The 24,500-nt window shown below is 41.0% G+C and overlaps 1 protein-coding gene across 2 annotated transcripts in view; it reads left to right on the forward strand.

The window, feature by feature from the left end:
- Window positions 1-24,500, forward strand: part of hmcn1 (hemicentin 1) — a 221,896-nt gene that overhangs the window by 75,996 nt on the left and 121,400 nt on the right. The gene's annotated exons all lie outside the window — the stretch shown is intronic.

Here is a 24,500-nt window from a genome sequence, read left to right on the forward strand (position 1 = left end):
CACCTCGTCATACACACTAGCAAAATATACTCAGAAAAACACAAGTTAAAACAAATAAGTAGCAGCAAAGAAGACATGCCTTGTACAACTACATTGTCTTCCCAGTCATTAAAGTAAATATCCCTTCATTTCCAATGACATTGAAACTTGCTGTAATCGACGAGGATGGGATTCGAACCCACGCGTGCAGAGCACAATGGATTAGCAGTCCATCGCCTTAACCACTCGGCCACCTCGTCATACACACTAGCAAAATATACTCAGAAAAACACAATTTAAAACAAATAAGTAGCAGCAAAGAAGACATGGCTTGTACAACTACATTGTCTTCCCAGTCATTAAAGAAAATATCCCTTCATTTCCAATGACATTGAAACTTGCTGTAATCGACGAGGATGGGATTCGAACCCACGCGTGCAGAGCACAATGGATTAGCAGTCCATCGCCTTAACCACTCGGCCACCTCGTCATACACACTAGCAAAATATACTCAGAAAAACACAATTTAAAACAAATAAGTAGCAGCAAAGAAGACATGGCTTGTACAACTACATTGTCTTCCCAGTCATTAAAGTAAATATCACTTAATTTCCAATGACATAGAAACTTGCTGTAATCGACGAGGATGGGATTCGAACCCACGCGTGCAGAGCACAATGGATTAGCAGTCCATCGCCTTAACCACTCGGCCACCTCGTCATACACACTAGCAAAATATACTCAGAAAAACACAATTTAAAACAAATAAGTAGCAGCAAAGAAGACATGGCTTGTACAACTACATTGTCTTCCCAGTCATTAAAGTAAATATCCCTTCATTTCCAATGACATTGAAACTTGCTGTAATCGACGAGGATGGGATTCGAACCCACGCGTGCAGAGCACAATGGATTAGCAGTCCATCGCCTTAACCACTCGGCCACCTCGTCATGCAACACTATAGAAATATACTCAGAAAAACATAATTTAAAACAAATAAGTAGCAGCAAAGAAGACATGGCTTGTACAACTACATTGTCTTCCCAGTCATTAAAGTAAATATCACTTAATTTCCAATGACATTGAAACTTGCTGTAATCGACGAGGATGGGATTCGAACCCACGCGTGCAGAGCACAATGGATTAGCAGTCCATCGCCTTAACCACTCGGCCACCTCGTCATGCACACTATAGAAATATACTCAGAAAAACACAATTTAAAACAAATAAGTAGCAGCAAAGAAGACATGGCTTGTACAACTACATTGTCTTCCCAGTCATTAAAGTAAATATCACTTAATTTCCAATGACATAGAAACTTGCTGTAATCGACGAGGATGGGATTCGAACCCACGCGTGCAGAGCACAATGGATTAGCAGTCCATCGCCTTAACCACTCGGCCACCTCGTCATACACACTAGCAAAATATACTCAGAAAAACACAATTTAAAACAAATAAGTAGCAGCAAAGAAGACATGGCTTGTACAACTACATTGTCTTCCCAGTCATTAAAGTAAATATCCCTTCATTTCCAATGACATTGAAACTTGCTGTAATCGACGAGGATGGGATTCGAACCCACGCGTGCAGAGCACAGTGGATTAGCAGTCCATCGCCTTAACCACTCGGCCACCTCGTCATACACACTAGCAAAATATACTCAGAAAAACACAATTTAAAACAAATAAGTAGCAGCAAAGAAGACATGAATTGTACAACTACATTATCTTCCCAGTCATTAAAGTAAATATCACTTAATTTCCAATGACATAGAAACTTGCTGTAATCGACGAGGATGGGATTCCAACCCACGCGTGCAGAGCACAATGGATTAGCAGTCCATCGCCTTAACCACTCGGCCACCTCGTCATACACACTAGCAAAATATACTCAGAAAAACACAATTTAAAACAAATAAGTAGCAGCAAAGAAGACATGGCTTGTACAACTACATTGTCTTCCCAGTCATTAAAGTAAATATCCCTTCATTTCCAATGACATTGAAACTTGCTGTAATCGACGAGGATGGGATTCGAACCCACGCGTGCAGAGCACAATGGATTAGCAGTCCATCGCCTTAACCACTCGGCCACCTCGTCATACACACTAGCAAAATATACTCAGAAAAACACAATTTAAACCAAATGAGTAGCAGCAAAGAAGACATGGCTTGTACAACTACATTGTCTTCCCAGTCATTAAAGAAAATATCCCTTAATTTCCAATGACATTGAAACTTGCTGTAATCGACGAGGATGGGATTCGAACCCACGCGTGCAGAGCACAATGGATTAGCAGTCCATCGCCTTAACCACTCGGCCACCTCGTCATGCACACTAGCAAAATATACTCAGAAAAACACAATTTAAAACAAATAAGTAGCAGCAAAGAAGACATGGCTTGTACAACTACATTGTCTTCCCAGTCATTAAAGTAAATATCACTTAATTTCCAATGACATAGAAACTTGCTGTAATCGACGAGGATGGGATTCGAACCCACGCGTGCAGAGCACAATGGATTAGCAGTCCATCGCCTTAACCACTCGGCCACCTCGTCATACACACTAGCAAAATATACTCAGAAAAACACAAGTTAAAACAAATAAGTAGCAGCAAAGAAGACATGCCTTGTACAACTACATTGTCTTCCCAGTCATTAAAGTAAATATCCCTTCATTTCCAATGACATTGAAACTTGCTGTAATCGACGAGGATGGGATTCGAACCCACGCGTGCAGAGCACAATGGATTAGCAGTCCATCGCCTTAACCACTCGGCCACCTCGTCATACACACTAGCAAAATATACTCAGAAAAACACAATTTAAAACAAATAAGTAGCAGCAAAGAAGACATGGCTTGTACAACTACATTGTCTTCCCAGTCATTAAAGAAAATATCCCTTCATTTCCAATGACATTGAAACTTGCTGTAATCGACGAGGATGGGATTCGAACCCACGCGTGCAGAGCACAATGGATTAGCAGTCCATCGCCTTAACCACTCGGCCACCTCGTCATACACACTAGCAAAATATACTCAGAAAAACACAATTTAAAACAAATAAGTAGCAGCAAAGAAGACATGGCTTGTACAACTACATTGTCTTCCCAGTCATTAAAGTAAATATCACTTAATTTCCAATGACATAGAAACTTGCTGTAATCGACGAGGATGGGATTCGAACCCACGCGTGCAGAGCACAATGGATTAGCAGTCCATCGCCTTAACCACTCGGCCACCTTGTCATACACACTAGCAAAATATACTCAGAAAAACACAATTTAAAACAAATAAGTAGCAGCAAAGAAGACATGGCTTGTACAACTACATTGTCTTCCCAGTCATTAAAGAAAATATCCCTTCATTTCCAATGACATTGAAACTTGCTGTAATCGACGAGGATGGGATTCGAACCCACGCGTGCAGAGCACAATGGATTAGCAGTCCATCGCCTTAACCACTCGGCCACCTCGTCATGCACACTAGAGAAATATACTCAGAAAAACACAATTTAAAACAAATAAGTAGCAGCAAAGAAGACATGGCTTGTACAACTACATTGTCTTCCCAGTCATTAAAGTAAATATCACTTAATTTCCAATGACATAGAAACTTGCTGTAATCGACGAGGATGGGATTCGAACCCACGCGTGCAGAGCACAATGGATTAGCAGTCCATCGCCTTAACCACTCGGCCACCTCGTCATACACACTAGCAAAATATACTCAGAAAAACACAATTTAAAACAAATAAGTAGCAGCAAAGAAGACATGGCTTGTACAACTACATTGTCTTCCCAGTCATTAAAGTAAATATCCCTTCATTTCCAATGACATTGAAACTTGCTGTAATCGACTAGGATGGGATTCGAACCCACGCGTGCAGAGCACAATGGATTAGCAGTCCATCGCCTTAACCACTCGGCCACCTCGTCATGCACACTATAGAAATATACTCAGAAAAACACACAATTTAAAACAAATAAGTAGCAGCAAAGAAGACATGGCTTGTACAACTACATTGTCTTCCCAGTCATTAAAGTAAATATCCCTTCATTTCCAATGACATTGAAACTTGCTGTAATCGACGAGGATGGGATTCGAACCCACGCGTGCAGAGCACAATGGATTAGCAGTCCATCGCCTTAACCACTCGGCCACCTCGTCATGCACACTAGCAAAAAATACTCAGAAAAACACAATTTAAAACAAATAAGTAGCAGCAAAGAAGACATGGCTTGTACAACTACATTGTCTTCCCAGTCATTAAAGTAAATATCCCTTCATTTCCAATGACATAGAAACTTGCTGTAATCGACGAGGATGGGATTCGAACCCACGCGTGCAGAGCACAATGGATTAGCAGTGCATCGCCTTAACCACTCGGCCACCTCGTCATACACACTAGCAAAATATACTCAGAAAAACACAATTTAAAACAAATAAGTAGCAGCAAAGAAGACATGGCTTGTACAACTACATTGTCTTCCCAGTCATTAAAGTAAATATCGCTTCATTTCCAATGACATTGAAACTTGCTGTAATCAACGAGGATGGGATTCGAACCCACGCGTGCAGAGCACAATGGATTAGCAGTCCATCGCCTTAACCACTCGGCCACCTCGTCATACACACCAGCAAAATATACTCAGAAAAACACAATTTAAAACAAATAAGTAGCAGCAAAGAAGACATGGCTTGTACAACTACATTGTCTTCCCAGTCATTAAAGAAAATATCCCTTCATTTCCAATGACATTGAAACTTGCTGTAATCGACGAGGATGGGATTCGAACCCACGCGTGCAGAGCACAATGGATTAGCAGTGCATCGCCTTAACCACTCGGCCACCTCGTCATACACACTAGCAAAATATACTCAGAAAAACACAATTTAAAACAAATAAGTAGCAGCAAAGAAGACATGGCTTGTACAACTACATTGTCTTCCCAGTCATTAAAGTAAATATCGCTTCATTTCCAATGACATTGAAACTTGCTGTAATCGACGAGGATGGGATTCGAACCCACGCGTGCAGAGCACAATGGATTAGCAGTCCATCGCCTTAACCACTCGGCCACCTCGTCATACACACCAGCAAAATATACTCAGAAAAACACAATTTAAAACAAATAAGTAGCAGCAAAGAAGACATGGCTTGTACAACTACATTGTCTTCCCAGTCATTAAAGAAAATATCCCTTCATTTCCAATGACATTGAAACTTGCTGTAATCGACGAGGATGGGATTCGAACCCACGCGTGCAGAGCACAATGGATTAGCAGTCCATCGCCTTAACCACTCGGCCACCTCGTCATGCACACTAGAGAAATATACTCAGAAAAACACAATTTAAAACAAATAAGTAGCAGCAAAGAACACATGGCTTGTACAACTACATTGTCTTCCCAGTCATTAAAGTAAATATCACTTAATTTCCAATGACATAGAAACTTGCTGTAATCGACGAGGATGGGATTCGAACCCACGCGTGCAGAGCACAATGGATTAGCAGTCCATCGCCTTAACCACTCGGCCACCTCATCATACACACTAGCAAAATATACTCATAAAAACACAATTTAAAACAAATAAGTAGCAGCAAAGAAGACTTTGCTTGTACAACTACATTGTCTTCCCAGTCATTAAAGTAAATATCCCTTCATTTCCAATGTCATTGAAACTTGCTGTAATCGACGAGGATGGGATACGAACCCACGCGTGCAGAGCACAATGGATTAGCAGTCCATCGCCTTAACCACTCGGCCACCTCGTCATACACACTAGCAAAATATACTCAGAAAAACACAATTTAAAACAAATAAGTAGCAGCAAAGAAGACATGGCTTGTACAACTACATTGTCTTCCCAGTCATTAAAGTAAATATCACTTAATTTCCAATGACATAGAAACTTGCTGTAATCGACGAGGATGGGATTCGAACCCACGCGTGCAGAGCACAATGGATTAGCAGTCCATCCCCTTAACCACTCGGCCACCTCGTCATACACACTAGCAAAATATACTCAGAAAAACACAATTTAAAACAAATAAGTAGCAGCAAAGAAGACATGGCTTGTACAACTACATTGTCTTCCCAGTCATTAAAGTAAATATCGCTTCATTTCCAATGACATTGAAACTTGCTGTAATCGACGAGGATGGGATTCGAACCCACGCGTGCAGAGCACAATGGATTAGCAGTCCATCGCCTTAAACACTCGGCCACCTCGTCATACACACCAGCAAAATATACTCAGAAAAACACAATTTAAAACAAATAAGTAGCAGCAAAGAAGACATGGCTTGTACAACTACATTGTCTTCCCAGTCATTAAAGAAAATATCCCTTCATTTCCAATGACATTGAAACTTGCTGTAATCGACGAGGATGGGATTCGAACCCACGCGTGCAGAGCACAATGGATTAGCAGTCCATCGCCTTAACCACTCGGCCACCTCGTCATGCACACTAGAGAAATATACTCAGAAAAACACAATTTAAAACAAATAAGTAGCAGCAAAGAACACATGGCTTGTACAACTACATTGTCTTCCCAGTCATTAAAGTAAATATCACTTAATTTCCAATGACATAGAAACTTGCTGTAATCGACGAGGATGGGATTCGAACCCACGCGTGCAGAGCACAATGGATTAGCAGTCCATCGCCTTAACCACTCGGCCACCTCATCATACACACTAGCAAAATATACTCATAAAAACACAATTTAAAACAAATAAGTAGCAGCAAAGAAGACTTTGCTTGTACAACTACATTGTCTTCCCAGTCATTAAAGTAAATATCCCTTCATTTCCAATGTCATTGAAACTTGCTGTAATCGACGAGGATGGGATTCGAACCCACGCGTGCAGAGCACAATGGATTAGCAGTCCATCCCCTTAACCACTCGGCCACCTCGTCATACACACTAGCAAAATATACTCAGAAAAACACAATTTAAAACAAATAAGTAGCAGCAAAGAAGACTTGGCTTGTACAACTACATTGTCTTCCCAGTCAATAAAGTAAATATCACTTAATTTCCAATGACATAGAAACTTGCTGTAATCGACGAGGATGGGATTCGAACCCACGCGTGCAGAGCACAATGGATTAGCAGTCCATCTCCTTAACCACTCGGCCACCTCGTCATACACACAAGCAAAATATACTCAGAAAAACACAATTTAAAACAAATAAGTAGCAGCAAAGAAGACATGGCTTGTACAACTACATTGTCTTCCCAGTCATTAAAGTAAATATCCCTTCATTTCCAATGACATTGAAACTTGCTGTAATCGACGAGGATGGGATTCGAACCCACGCGTGCAGAGCACAATGGATTAGCAGTCCATCGCCTTAACCACTCGGCCACCTCGTCATGCACACTAGCAAAATATACTCAGAAAAACACAATTTAAAACAAATAAGTAGCAGCAAAGAAGACTTGGCTTGTACAACTACATTGTCTTCCCAGTCATTAAAGTAAATATCACTTAATTTCCAATGACATAGAAACTTGCTGTAATCGACGAGGATGGGATTCGAACCCACGCGTGCAGAGCACAATGGATTAGCAGTCCATCTCCTTAACCACTCGGCCACCTCGTCATACACACAAGCAAAATATACTCAGAAAAACACAATTTAAAACAAATAAGTAGCAGCAAAGAAGACATGGCTTGTACAACTACATTGTCTTCCCAGTCATTAAAGTAAATATCCCTTCATTTCCAATGACATTGAAACTTGCTGTAATCGACGAGGATGGGATTCGAACCCACGCGTGCAGAGCACAATGGATTAGCAGTCCATCGCCTTAACCACTCGGCCACCTCGTCATGCACACTATAGAAATATACTCAGAAAAAAACAATTTAAAACAAATAAGTAGCAGCAAAGAAGACATGGCTTGTACAACTACATTGTCTTCCCAGTCATTAAAGTAAATATCACTTAATTTCCAATGACATTGAAACTTGCTGTAATCGACGAGGATGGGATTCGAACCCACGCGTGCAGAGCACAATGGATTAGCAGTCCATCGCCTTAACCACTCGGCCACCTCGTCATACACACTAGCAAAATATACTCAGAAAAACACAATTTAAAACAAATAAGTAGCAGCAAAGAAGACATGGCTTGTACAACTACATTGTCTTCCCAGTCATTAAAGTAAATATCCCTTCATTTCCAATGACATTGAAACTTGCTGTAATCGACGAGGATGGGATTCGAACCCTCGCGTGCAGAGCACAATGGATTAGCAGTCCATCGCCTTAACCACTCGGCCACCTCGTCATACACACTAGCAAAATATACTCAGAAAAACACAATTTAAAACAAATAAGTAGCAGCAAAGAAGACATGGCTTGTACAACTACATTGTCTTCCCAGTCATTAAAGAAAATATCCCTTAATTTCCAATGACATTGAAACTTGCTGTAATCGACGAGGATGGGATTCGAACCCACGCGTGGAGAGCACAATGGATTAGCAGTCCATCGCCTTAACCACTCGGCCACCTCGTCATGCACACTAGAGAAATATACTCAGAAAAACACAATTTAAAACAAATAAGTAGCAGCAAAGAAGACATGGCTTGTACAACTACATTGTCTTCCCAGTCATTAAAGTAAATATCACTTAATTTCCAATGACATAGAAACTTGCTGTAATCGACGAGGATGGGATTTGAACCCACGCGTGCAGAGCACAATGGATTAGCAGTCCATCGCCTTAACCACTCGGCCACCTCGTCATGCACACTATAGAAATATACTCAGAAAAACACAATTTAAAACAAATAAGTAGCAGCAAAGAAGACATGGCTTGTACAACTACATTGTCTTCCCAGTCATTAAAGTAAATATCACTTAATTTCCAATGACATTGAAACTTGCTGTAATCGACGAGGATGGGATTCGAACCCACGCGTGCAGAGCACAATGGATTAGCAGTCCATCGCCTTAACCACTCGGCCACCTCGTCATGCACACTATAGAAATATACTCAGAAAAACACAATTTAAAACAAATAAGTAGCAGCAAAGAAGACATGGCTTGTACAACTACATTGTCTTCCCAGTCATTAAAGTAAATATCACTTAATTTCCAATGACATAGAAACTTGCTGTAATCGACGAGGATGGGATTCGAACCCACGCGTGCAGAGCACAGTGGATTAGCAGTCCATCGCCTTAACCACTCGGCCACCTCGTCATACACACTAGCAAAATATACTCAGAAAAACACAATTTAAAACAAATAAGTAGCAGCAAAGAAGACATGAATTGTACAACTACATTATCTTCCCAGTCATTAAAGTAAATATCACTTAATTTCCAATGACATAGAAACTTGCTGTAATCGACGAGGATGGGATTCGAACCCACGCGTGCAGAGCACAATGGATTAGCAGTCCATCGCCTTAACCACTCGGCCACCTCGTCATACACACTAGCAAAATATACTCAGAAAAACACAATTTAAAACAAATAAGTAGCAGCAAAGAAGACATGGCTTGTACAACTACATTGTCTTCCCAGTCATTAAAGTAAATATCCCTTCATTTCCGATGACATTGAAACTTGCTGTAATCGACGAGGATGGGATTCGAACCCACGCGTGCAGAGCACAATGGATTAGCAGTCCATCGCCTTAACCACTCGGCCACCTCGTCATACACACTAGCAAAATATACTCAGAAAAACACAATTTAAACCAAATGAGTAGCAGCAAAGAAGACATGGCTTGTACAACTACATTGTCTTCCCAGTCATTAAAGAAAATATCCCTTAATTTCCAATGACATTGAAACTTGCTGTAATCGACGAGGATGGGATTCGAACCCACGCGTGCAGAGCACAATGGATTAGCAGTCCATCGCCTTAATCACTCGGCCACCTCGTCATGCACACTAGCAAAATATACTCAGAAAAACACAATTTAAAACAAATAAGTAGCAGCAAAGAAGACATGGCTTGTACAACTACATTGTCTTCCCAGTCATTAAAGTAAATATCACTTAATTTCCAATGACATAGAAACTTGCTGTAATCGACGAGGATGGGATTCGAACCCACGCGTGCAGAGCACAATGGATTAGCAGTCCATCGCCTTAACCACTCGGCCACCTCGTCATACACACTAGCAAAATAGAAAAACACAATTTAAAACAAATAAGTAGCAGCAAAGAAGACATGCCTTGTACAACTACATTGTCTTCCCAGTCATTAAAGTAAATATCCCTTCATTTCCAATGACATTGAAACTTGCTGTAATCGACGAGGATGGGATTCGAACCCACGCGTGCAGAGCACAATGGATTAGCAGTCCATCGCCTTAACCACTCGGCCACCTCGTCATACACACTAGCAAAATATACTCAGAAAAACACAATTTAAAACAAATAAGTAGCAGCAAAGAAGACATGGCTTGTACAACTACATTGTCTTCCCAGTCATTAAAGAAAATATCCCTTCATTTCCAATGACATTGAAACTTGCTGTAATCGACGAGGATGGGATTCGAACCCACGCGTGCAGAGCACAATGGATTAGCAGTCCATCGCCTTAACCACTCGGCCACCTCGTCATACACACTAGCAAAATATACTCAGAAAAACACAATTTAAAACAAATAAGTAGCAGCAAAGAAGACATGGCTTGTACAACTACATTGTCTTCCCAGTCATTAAAGAAAATATCCCTTAATTTCCAATGACATTGAAACTTGCTGTAATCGACGAGGATGGGATTCGAACCCACGCGTGCAGAGCACAATGGATTAGCAGTCCATCGCCTTAACCACTCGGCCACCTCGTCATGCACACTAGAGAAATATACTCAGAAAAACACAATTTAAAACAAATAAGTAGCAGCAAAGAAGACATGGCTTGTACAACTACATTGTCTTCCCAGTCATTAAAGTAAATATCACTTAATTTCCAATGACATAGAAACTTGCTGTAATCGACGAGGATGGGATTCGAACCCACGCGTGCAGAGCACAATGGATTAGCAGTCCATCGCCTTAACCACTCGGCCACCTCGTCATACACACTAGCAAAATATACTCAGAAAAACACAATTTAAAACAAATAAGTAGCAGCAAAGAAGACATGGCTTGTACAACTACATTGTCTTCCCAGTCATTAAAGAAAATATCCCTTCATTTCCAATGACATTGAAACTTGCTGTAATCGACGAGGATGGGATTCGAACCCACGCGTGCAGAGCACAATGGATTAGCAGTCCATCGCCTTAACCACTCGGCCACCTCGTCATGCACACTAGAGAAATATACTCAGAAAAACACAATTTAAAACAAATAAGTAGCAGCAAAGAAGACATGGCTTGTACAACTACATTGTCTTCCCAGTCATTAAAGTAAATATCACTTAATTTCCAATGACATAGAAACTTGCTGTAATCGACGAGGATGGGATTCGAACCCACGCGTGCAGAGCACAATGGATTAGCAGTCCATCGCCTTAACCACTCGGCCACCTCGTCATACACACTAGCAAAATATACTCAGAAAAACACAATTTAAAACAAATAAGTAGCAGCAAAGAAGACATGGCTTGTACAACTACATTGTCTTCCCAGTCATTAAAGTAAATATCCCTTCATTTCCAATGACATTGAAACTTGCTGTAATCGACGAGGATGGGATTCGAAACCCACGCGTGCAGAGCACATTGGATTAGCAGTCCATCGCCTTAACCACTCGGCCACCTCGTCATGCACACTATAGAAATATACTCAGAAAAACACAATTTAAAACAAATAAGTAGCAGCAAAGAAGACATGGCTTGTACAACTACATTGTCTTCCCAGTCATTAAAGTAAATATCCCTTCATTTCCAATGACATTGAAACTTGCTGTAATCGACGAGGATGGGATTCGAACCCACGCGTGCAGAGCACAATGGATTAGCAGTCCATCGCCTTAACCACTCGGCCACCTCGTCATGCACACTAGCAAAAAATACTCAGAAAAACACAATTTAAAACAAATAAGTAGCAGCAAAGAAGACATGGCTTGTACAACTACATTGTCTTCCCAGTCATTAAAGTAAATATCACTTAATTTCCAATGACATAGAAACTTGCTGTAATCGACGAGGATGGGATTCGAACCCACGCGTGCAGAGCACAATGGATTAGCAGTGCATCGCCTTAACCACTCGGCCACCTCGTCATACACACTAGCAAAATATACTCAGAAAAACACAATTTAAAACAAATAAGTAGCAGCAAAGAAGACATGGCTTGTACAACTACATTGTCTTCCCAGTCATTAAAGTAAATATCGCTTCATTTCCAATGACATTGAAACTTGCTGTAATCGACGAGGATGGGATTCGAACCCACGCGTGCAGAGCACAATGGATTAGCAGTCCATCGCCTTAACCACTCGGCCACCTCGTCATACACACCAGCAAAATATACTCAGAAAAACACAATTTAAAACAAATAAGTAGCAGCAAAGAAGACATGGCTTGTACAACTACATTGTCTTCCCAGTCATTAAAGAAAATATCCCTTCATTTCCAATGACATTGAAACTTGCTGTAATCGACGAGGATGGGATTCGAACCCACACGTGCAGAGCACAATGGATTAGCAGTGCATCGCCTTAACCACTCGGCCACCTCGTCATACACACTAGCAAAATATACTCAGAAAAACACAATTTAAAACAAATAAGTAGCAGCAAAGAAGACATGGCTTGTACAACTACATTGTCTTCCCAGTCATTAAAGTAAATATCGCTTCATTTCCAATGACATTGAAACTTGCTGTAATCGACGAGGATGGGATTCGAACCCACGCGTGCAGAGCACAATGGATTAGCAGTCCATCGCCTTAACCACTCGGCCACCTCGTCATACACACCAGCAAAATATACTCAGAAAAACACAATTTAAAACAAATAAGTAGCAGCAAAGAAGACATGGCTTGTACAACTACATTGTCTTCCCAGTCATTAAAGAAAATATCCCTTCATTTCCAATGACATTGAAACTTGCTGTAATCGACGAGGATGGGATTCGAACCCACGCGTGCAGAGCACAATGGATTAGCAGTCCATCGCCTTAACCACTCGGCCACCTCGTCATGCACACTAGAGAAATATACTCAGAAAAACACAATTTAAAACAAATAAGTAGCAGCAAAGAAGACATGGCTTGTACAACTACATTGTCTTCCCAGTCATTAAAGTAAATATCACTTAATTTCCAATGACATAGAAACTTGCTGTAATCGACGAGGATGGGATTCGAACCCACGCGTGCAGAGCACAATGGATTAGCAGTCCATCGCCTTAACCACTCGGCCACCTCGTCATACACACTAGCAAAATATACTCAGAAAAACACAATTTAAAACAAATAAGTAGCAGCAAAGAAGACATGGCTTGTACAACTACATTGTCTTCCCAGTCATTAAAGTAAATATCCCTTCATTTCCAATGACATTGAAACTTGCTGTAATCGACGAGGATGGGATTCGAACCCACGCGTGCAGAGCACAATGGATTAGCAGTCCATCGCCTTAACCACTCGGCCACCTCGTCATGCACACTAGAGAAATATACTCAGAAAAACACAATTTAAAACAAATAAGTAGCAGCAAAGAAGACATGGCTTGTACAACTACATTGTCTTCCCAGTCATTAAAGTAAATATCACTTAATTTCCAATGACATAGAAACTTGCTGTAATCGACGAGGATGGGATTCGAACCCACGCGTGCAGAGCACAATGGATTAGCAGTCCATCGCCTTAACCACTCGGCCACCTCGTCATACACACTAGCAAAATATAGTCAGAAAAACACAATTTAAAACAAATATGTAGCAGCAAAGAAGACTTGGCTTGTACAACTACATTGTCTTCCCAGTTATTAAAGTAAATATCCCTTCATTTCCAATGACATTGAAACTTGCTGTAATCGACGAGGACGGGATTCGAACCCACGCGTGCAGAGCACAATGGATTAGCAGTCCATCGCCTTAACCACTCGGCCACCTCGTCATACACACTAGCAAAATATACTCAGAAAAACACAATTTAAAACAAATAAGTAGCAGCAAAGAAGTCATGGCTTGTACAACTACATTGTCTTCCCAGTCATTAAAGAAAATATCCCTTCATTTCCAATGACATTGAAACTTGCTGTAATCGACGAGGATGGGATTCGAACCCACGCGTGCAGAGCACAATGGATTAGCAGTCCATCGCCTTAACCACTCGGCCACCTCGTCATGCACACTAGAGAAATATACTCAGAAAAACACAATTTAAAACAAATAAGTAGCAGCAAAGAAGACATGGCTTGTACAACTACATTGTCTTCCCAGTCATTAAAGTAAATATCCCTTCATTTCCAATGACATTGAAACTTGCTGTAATCGACGAGGATGGGATTCGAACCCACGCGTGCAGAGCACAATGGATTAGCAGTCCATCGCCTTAACCACTCGGCCACCTCGTCATACACACTAGCAAAATATACTCAGAAAAACACAATTTAAAACAAATAAGTAGCAGCAAAGAAGACATGGCTTGTACAACTACATTGTCTTCCCAGTCATTAAAGTAAATATCCCTTCATTTCCAATGACATTGAAACTTGCTGTAATCGACGAGGATGGGATTCGAACCCACGCGTGCAGAGCAAAATGGATTAGCAGTCCATCGCCTTAACCACTCGGCCACCTCGTCATGCACACTAGCAAAAAATACTCAGAAAAACACAATTTAAAACAAATAAGTAGCAGCAAAGAAGACATGGCTTGTACAACTACATTGTCTTCCCAGTCATTAAAGTAAATATCACTTAATTTCCAATGACATAGAAACTTGCTGTCATCGACGAGGATGGGATTCGAACCCACGCGTGCAGAGCACAATGGATTAGCAGTCCATCGCCTTAACCACTCGGCCACCTCGTCATACACACTAGCAAAATATACTCAGAAAAACACAATTTAAAACAAATAAGTAGCAGCAAAGAAGACATGGCTTGTACAACTACATTGTCTTCCCAGTCATTAAAGAAAATATCCCTTAATTTCCAATGACATTGAATCTTGCTGTAATCGACGAGGATGGGATTCGAACCCACGCGTGCAGAGCACAATGGATTAGCAATCCATCGCCTTAACCACTCGGCCACCTCGTCATGCACACTAGAGAAATATACTCAGAAAAACACAATTTAAAACAAATAAGTAGCAGCAAAGAAGACATGGCTTGTACAACTACATTGTCTTCCCAGTCATTAAAGTAAATATCACTTAATTTCCAATGACATAGAAACTTGCTGTAATCGACGAGGATGGGATTCGAACCCACGCGTGCAGAGCACAATGGATTAGCAGTCCATCGCCTTAACCACTCGGCCACCTCGTCATACACACTAGCAAAATATACTCAGAAAAACACAATTTAAAACAAATAAGTAGCAGCAAAGAAGACATGGCTTGTACAACTACATTGTCTTCCCAGTCATTAAAGAAAATATCCCTTCATTTCCAATGACATTGAAACTTGCTGTAATCGACGAGGATGGGATTCGAACCCACGCGTGCAGAGCACAATGGATTAGCAGTCCATCGCCTTAACCACTCGGCCACCTCGTCATGCACACTATAGAAATATACTCAGAAAAACACAATTTAAAACAAATAAGTAGCAGCAAAGAAGACATGGCTTGTACAACTACATTGTCTTCCCAGTCATTAAAGTAAATATCACTTAATTTCCAATGACATAGAAACTTGCTGTAATCGACGAGGATGGGATTCGAACCCACGCGTGCAGAGCACAATGGATTAGCAGTCCATCGCCTTAACCACTCGGCCACCTCGTCATACACACTAGCAAAATATACTCAGAAAAACACAATTTAAAACAAATAAGTAGCAGCAAAGAAGACATGGCTTGTACAACTACATTGTCTTCCCAGTCATTAAAGTAAATATCCCTTTATTTCCAATGACATTGAAACTTGCTGTAATCGACGAGGATGGGATTCGAACCCACGCGTGCAGAGCACAATGGATTAGCAGTCCATCGCCTTAACCACTCGGCCACCTCGTCATACACACTAGCAAAATATACTCAGAAAAACACAATTTAAAACAAATAAGTAGCAGCAAAGAAGTCATGGCTTGTACAACTACATTGTCTTCCCAGTCATTAAAGAAAATATCCCTTAATTTCCAATGACATTGAAACTTGCTGTAATCGACGAGGATGGGATTCAATCCCACGCGTGCAGAGCACAATGGATTAGCAGTCCATCGCCTTAACCACTCGGCCACCTCGTCATGCACACTAGAGAAATATACTCAGAAAAACACAATTTAAAACAAATAAGTAGCAGCAAAGAAGACATGGCTTGTACAACTACATTGTCTTCCCAGTCATTAAAGTAAATATCACTTAATTTCCAATGACATTGAAACTTGCTGTAATCGACGAGGATGGGATTCGAACCCACGCGTGCAGAGCACAATGGATTAGCAGTCCATCGCCTTAACCACTCGGCCACCTCGTCATACACACTAGCAAAATATACTCAGAAAAACACAATTTAAAACAAATAAGTAGCAGCAAAGAAGACATGGCTTGTACAACTACATTGTCTTCCCAGTCATTAAAGTAAATATCCCTTCATTTCCAATGACATTGAAACTTGCTGTAATCGACGAGGATGGGATTCGAACCCACGCGTGCAGAGCACAATGGATTAGCAGTCCATCGCCTTAACCACTCGGCCACCTCGTCATACACACTAGCAAAATATAATCAGAAAAACACAATTTAAACCAAATGAGTAGCAGCAAAGAAGACATGGCTTGTACAACTACATTGTCTTCCCAGTCATTAAAGAAAATATCCCTTAATTTCCAATGACATTGAAACTTGCTGTAATCGACGAGGATGGGATTCGAACCCACGCGTGCAGAGCACAATGGATTAGCAGTCCATCGCCTTAACCACTCGGCCACCTCGTCATGCACACTAGCAAAATATACTCAGAAAAACACAATTTAAAACAAATAAGTAGCAGCAAAGAAGACATGGCTTGTACAACTACATTGTCTTCCCAGTCATTAAAGTAAATATCCCTTCATTTCCAATGACATTGAAACTTGCTGTAATCGACGAGGATGGGATTCGAACCCACGCGTGCAGAGCACAATGGATTAGCAGTCCATCGCCTTAACCACTCGGCCACCTCGTCATACACACTAGCAAAATATACTCAGAAAAACACAATTTAAAACAAATAAGTAGCAGCAAAGAAGACATGGCTTGTACAACTACATTGTCTTCCCAGTCATTAAAGTAAATATCCCTTCATTTCCAATGACATTGAAACTTGCTGTAATCGACGAGGATGGGATTCGAACCCACGCGTGCAGAGCACAATGGATTAGCAGTCCATCGCCTTAACCACTCGGCCACCTCGTCATGCACACTAGCAAAAAATACTCAGAAAAACACAATTTAAAACAAATAAGTAGCAGCAAAGAAGACATGGCTTGTACAACTACATTGTCTTCCCAGTCATTAAAGTAAATATCACTTAATTTCCAATGACATAGAAACTTGCTGTAATCGACGAGGATGGGATTCGAACCCACGCGTGCAGAGCACAATGGATTAGCAGTGCATCGCCTTAACCACTCGGCCACCTCGTCATACACACTAGCAAAATATACTCAGAAAAACACAATTTAAAACAAATAAGTAGCAGCAAAGAAGACATGGCTTGTACAACTACATTGTCTTCCCAGTCATTAAAGTAAATATCCCTTCATTTCCAATGACATTGAAACTTGCTGTAATCGACGAGGATGGGATTCGAACCCACGCGTGCAGAGCACAATGGATTAGCAGTCCATCGCCTTAACCACTCGGCCACCTCGTCATACACACTAGCAAAATATACTCAGAAAAACACAATTTAAAACAAATAAGTAGCAGCAAAGAAGACATGGCTTGTACAACTACATTGTCTTCCCAGTCATTAAAGTAAATATCCCTTCATTTCCAATGACATTGAAACTTGCTGTAATCGACGAGGATGGGATTCGAACCCACGCGTGCAGAGCACAATGGATTAGCAGTCCATCGCCTTAACCACTCGGCCACCTCGTCATGCACACTAGCAAAAAATACTCAGAAAAACACAATTTAAAACAAATAAGTAGCAGCAAAGAAGACATGGCTTGTACAACTACATTGTCTTCCCAGTCATTAAAGTAAATATCACTTAATTTCCAATGACATAGAAACTTGCTGTAATCGACGAGGATGGGATTCGAACCCACGCGTGCAGAGCACAATGGATTAGCAGTGCATCGCCTTAACCACTCGGCCACCTCGTCATACACACTAGCAAAATATACTCAGAAAAACACAATTTAAAACAAATAAGTAGCAGCAAAGAAGACATGGCTTGTACAACTACATTGTCTTCCCAGTCATTAAAGAAAATATCGCTTCATTTCCAATGACATTGAAACTTGCTGTAATCGACGAGGATGGGATTCGAACCCACGCGTGCAGAGCACAATGTATTAGCAGTCCATCGCCTTAACCACTCGGCCACCTCGTCATACACACCAGCAAAATATACTCAGAAAAACACAATTTAAAACAAATAAGTAGCAGCAAAGAAGACATGGCTTGTACAACTACATTGTCTTCCCAGTCATTAAAGAAAATATCCCTTCATTTCCAATGACATTGAAACTTGCTGTAATCGACGAGGATGGGATTCGAACCCACGCGTGCAGAGCACAATGGATTAGCAGTCCATCGCCTTAACCACTCGGTCACCTCGTCATGCACACTAGAGAAATATACTCAGAAAAACACAATTTAAAACAAATAAGTAGCAGCAAAGAAGACATGGCTTGTACAACTACATTGTCTTCCCAGTCATTAAAGTAAATATCACTTAATTTCCAATGACATAGAAACTTGCTGTAATCGACGAGGATGGGATTCGAACCCACGCGTGCAGAGCACAATGGATTAGCAGTGCATCGCCTTAAACACTCGGCCACCTCGTCATACACACTAGCAAAATATACTCAGAAAAACACAATTTAAAACAAATAAGTAGCAGCAAAGAAGACATGGCTTGTACAACTACATTGTCTTCCCAGTCATTAAAGAAAATATCGCTTCATTTCCAATGACATTGAAACTTGCTGTAATCGACGAGGATGGGATTCGAACCCACGCGTGCAGAGCACAATGTATTAGCAGTCCATCGCCTTAACCACTCGGCCACCTCGTCATACACACCAGCAAAATATACTCAGAAAAACACAATTTAAAACAAATAAGTAGCAGCAAAGAAGACATGGCTTGTACAACTACATTGTCTTCCCAGTCATTAAAGAAAATATCCCTTCATTTCCAATGACATTGAAACTTGCTGTAATCGACGAGGATGGGATTCGAACCCACGCGTGCAGAGCACAATGGATTAGCAGTCCATCGCCTTAACCACTCGGCCACCTCGTCATGCACACTAGAGAAATATACTCAGAAAAACACAATTTAAAACAAATAAGTAGCAGCAAAGAAGACATGGCTTGTACAACTACATTGTCTTCCCAGTCATTAAAGTAAATATCACTTAATTTCCAATGACATAGAAACTTGCTGTAATCGACGAGGATGGGATTCGAACCCACGCGTGCAGAGCACAATGGATTAGCAGTCCATCGCCTTAACCACTCGGCCACCTCGTCATACACACTAGCAAAATATACTCAGAAAAACACAATTTAAAACAAATAAGTAGCAGCAAAGAAGACATGGCTTGTACAACTACATTGTCTTCCCAGTCATTAAAGTAAATATCCCTTCATTTCCAATGACATTGAAACTTGCTGTAATCGACGAGGATGGGATTCGAACCCACGCGTGCAGAGCACAATGGATTAGCAGTCCATCGCCTTAACCACTCGGCCACCTCGTCATGCACACTAGAGAAATATACTCAGAAAAACACAATTTAAAACAAATAAGTAGCAGCAAAGAAGACATGGCTTGTACAACTACATTGTCTTCCCAGTCATTAAAGAAAATATCACTTAATTTCCAATGACATAGAAACTTGCTGTAATCGACGAGGATGGGATTCGAACCCACGCGTGCAGAGCACAATGGATTAGCAGTCCATCGCCTTAACCACTCGGCCACCTCGTCATACACACTAGCAAAATATAGTCAGAAAAACACAATTTAAAACAAATATGTAGCAGCAAAGAAGACTTGGCTTGTACAACTACATTGTCTTCCCAGTTATTAAAGTAAATATCCCTTCATTTCCAATGACATTGAAACTTGCTGTAATCGACGAGGACGGGATTCGAACCCACGCGTGCAGAGCACAATGGATTAGCAGTCCATCGCCTTAACCACTCGGCCACCTCGTCATACACACTAGCAAAATATACTCAGAAAAACACAATTTAAAACAAATAAGTAGCAGCAAAGAAGTCATGGCTTGTACAACTACATTGTCTTCCCAGTCATTAAAGAAAATATCCCTTCATTTCCAATGACATTGAAACTTGCTGTAATCGACGAGGATGGGATTCGAACCCACGCGTGCAGAGCACAATGGATTAGCAGTCCATCGCCTTAACCACTCGGCCACCTCGTCATGCACACTAGAGAAATATACTCAGAAAAACACAATTTAAAACAAATAAGTAGCAGCAAAGAAGACATGGCTTGTACAACTACATTGTCTTCCCAGTCATTAAAGTAAATATCCCTTCATTTCCAATGACATTGAAACTTGCTGTAATCGACGAGGATGGGATTCGAACCCAGGCGTGCAGAGCACAATGGATTAGCAGTCCATCGCCTTAACCACTCGGCCACCTCGTCATACACACTAGCAAAATATACTCAGAAAAACACAATTTAAAACAAATAAGTAGCAGCAAAGAAGTCATGGCTTGTACAACTACATTGTCTTCCCAGTCATTAAAGAAAATATCCCTTCATTTCCAATGACATTGAAACTTGCTGTAATCGACGAGGATGGGATTCGAACCCACGCGTGCAGAGCACAATGGATTAGCAGTCCATCGCCTTAACCACTCGGCCACCTCGTCATGCACACTAGAGAAATATACTCAGAAAAACACAATTTAAAACAAATAAGTAGCAGCAAAGAAGACATGGCTTGTACAACTACATTGTCTTCCCAGTCATTAAAGTAAATATCCCTTCATTTCCAATGACATTGAAACTTGCTGTAATCGACGAGGATGGGATTCGAACCCAGGCGTGCAGAGCACAATGGATTAGCAGTCCATCGCCTTAACCACTCGGCCACCTCGTCATACACACTAGCAAAATATACTCAGAAAAACACAATTTAAAACAAATAAGTAGCAGCAAAGAAGACATGGCTTGTACAACTACATTGTCTTCCCAGTCATTAAAGTAAATATCCCTTCATTTCCAATGACACTGAAACTTGCTGTAATCGACGAGGATGGGATTCGAACCCACGCGTGCAGAGCACAATGGATTAGCAGTCCATCGCCTTAACCACTCGGCCACCTCGTCATGCACACTAGCAAAAAATACTCAGAAAAACACAATTTAAAACAAATGAGTAGCAGCAAAGAAGACATGGCTTGTACAACTACATTGTCTTCCCAGTCATTAAAGTAAATATCACTTAATTTCCAATGACATAGAAACTTGCTGTAATCGACGAGGATGGGATTCGAACCCACGCGTGCAGAGCACAATGGATTAGCAGTGCATCGCCTTAACCACTCGGCCACCTCGTCATACACACTAGCAAAAAATACTCAGAAAAACACAATTTAAAACAAATAAGTAGCAGCAAAGAAGACATGGCTTGTACAACTACATTGTCTTCCCAGTCATTAAAGTAAATATCACTTAATTTCCAATGACATAGAAACTTGCTGTAATCGACGAGGATGGGATTCGAACCCACGCGTGCAGAGCACAATGGATTAGCAGTGCATCGCCTTAACCACTCGGCCACCTCGTCATACACACTAGCAAAATATACTCAGAAAAACACAATTTAAAACAAATAAGTAGCAGCAAAGAAGACATGGCTTGTACAACTACATTGTCTTCCCAGTCATTAAAGAAAATATCGCTTCATTTCCAATGACATTGAAACTTGCTGTAATCGACGAGGATGGGATTCGAACCCACGCGTGCAGAGCACAATGTATTAGCAGTCCATCGCCTTAACCACTCGGCCACCTCGTCATACACACCAGCAAAATATACTCAGAAAAACACAATTTAAAACAAATAAGTAGCAGCAAAGAAGACATGGCTTGTACAACTACATTGTCTTCCCAGTCATTAAAGAAAATATCCCTTCATTTCCAATGACATTGAAACTTGCTGTAATCGACGAGGATGGGATTCGAACCCACGCGTGCAGAGCACAATGGATTAGCAGTCCATCGCCTTAACCACTCGGTCACCTCGTCATGCACACTAGCAAAATATACTCAGAAAAACACAATTTAAAACAAATAAGTAGCAGCAAAGAAGACATGGCTTGTACAACTACATTGTCTTCCCAGTCATTAAAGTAAATATCACTTAATTTCCAATGACATAGAAACTTGCTGTAATCGACGAGGATGGGATTCGAACCCACGCGTGCAGAGCACAATGGATTAGCAGTGCATCGCCTTAAACACTCGGCCACCTCGTCATACACACTAGCAAAATATACTCAGAAAAACACAATTTAAAACAAATAAGTAGCAGCAAAGAAGACATGGCTTGTACAACTACATTGTCTTCCCAGTCATTAAAGAAAATATCGCTTCATTTCCAATGACATTGAAACTTGTTGTAATCGACGAGGATGGGATTCGAACCCACGCGTGCAGAGCACAATGTATTAGCAGTCCATCGCCTTAACCACTCGGCCACCTCGTCATACACACCAGCAAAATATACTCAGAAAAACACAATTTAAAACAAATAAGTAGCAGCAAAGAAGACATGGCTTGTACAACTACATTGTCTTCCCAGTCATTAAAGAAAATATCCCTTCATTTCCAATGACATTGAAACTTGCTGTAATCGACGAGGATGGGATTCGAACCCACGCGTGCAGAGCACAATGGATTAGCAGTCCATCGCCTTAACCACTCGGCCACCTCGTCATGCACACTAGAGAAATATACTCAGAAAAACACAATTTAAAACAAATAAGTAGCAGCAAAGAAGACATGGCTTGTACAACTACATTGTCTTCCCAGTCATTAAAGAAAATATCACTTAATTTCCAATGACATAGAAACTTGCTGTAATCGACGAGGATGGGATTCGAACCCACGCGTGCAGAGCACAATGGATTAGCAGTCCATCGCCTTAACCACTCGGCCACCTCGTCATACACACTAGCAAAATATAGTCAGAAAAACACAATTTAAAACAAATATGTAGCAGCAAAGAAGACTTGGCTTGTACAACTACATTGTCTTCCCAGTTATTAAAGTAAATATCCCTTCATTTCCAATGACATTGAAACTTGCTGTAATCGACGAGGACGGGATTCGAACCCACGCGTGCAGAGCACAATGGATTAGCAGTCCATCGCCTTAACCACTCGGCCACCTCGTCATACACACTAGCAAAATATACTCAGAAAAACACAATTTAAAACAAATAAGTAGCAGCAAAGAAGTCATGGCTTGTACAACTACATTGTCTTCCCAGTCATTAAAGAAAATATCCCTTCATTTCCAATGACATTGAAACTTGCTGTAATCGACGAGGATGGGATTCGAACCCACGCGTGCAGAGCACAATGGATTAGCAGTCCATCGCCTTAACCACTCGGCCACCTCGTCATGCACACTAGAGAAATATACTCAGAAAAACACAATTTAAAACAAATAAGTAGCAGCAAAGAAGACATGGCTTGTACAACTACATTGTCTTCCCAGTCATTAAAGTAAATATCCCTTCATTTCCAATGACATTGAAACTTGCTGTAATCGACGAGGATGGGATTCGAACCCAGGCGTGCAGAGCACAATGGATTAGCAGTCCATCGCCTTAACCACTCGGCCACCTCGTCATACACACTAGCAAAATATACTCAGAAAAACACAATTTAAAACAAATAAGTAGCAGCAAAGAAGACATGGCTTGTACAACTACATTGTCTTCCCAGTCATTAAAGTAAATATCCCTTCATTTCCAATGACATTGAAACTTGCTGTAATCGACGAGGATGGGATTCGAACCCACGCGTGCAGAGCACAATGGATTAGCAGTCCATCGCCTTAACCACTCGGCCACCTCGTCATGCACACTAGCAAAAAATACTCAGAAAAACACAATTTAAAACAAATGAGTAGCAGCAAAGAAGACATGGCTTGTACAACTACATTGTCTTCCCAGTCATTAAAGTAAATATC

This window comes from Protomyctophum bolini (genome assembly GCF_963924005.1).
Source record: "Protomyctophum bolini genome assembly, chromosome: 8".
NCBI lineage: Eukaryota > Metazoa > Chordata > Actinopteri > Myctophiformes > Myctophidae > Protomyctophum > Protomyctophum bolini.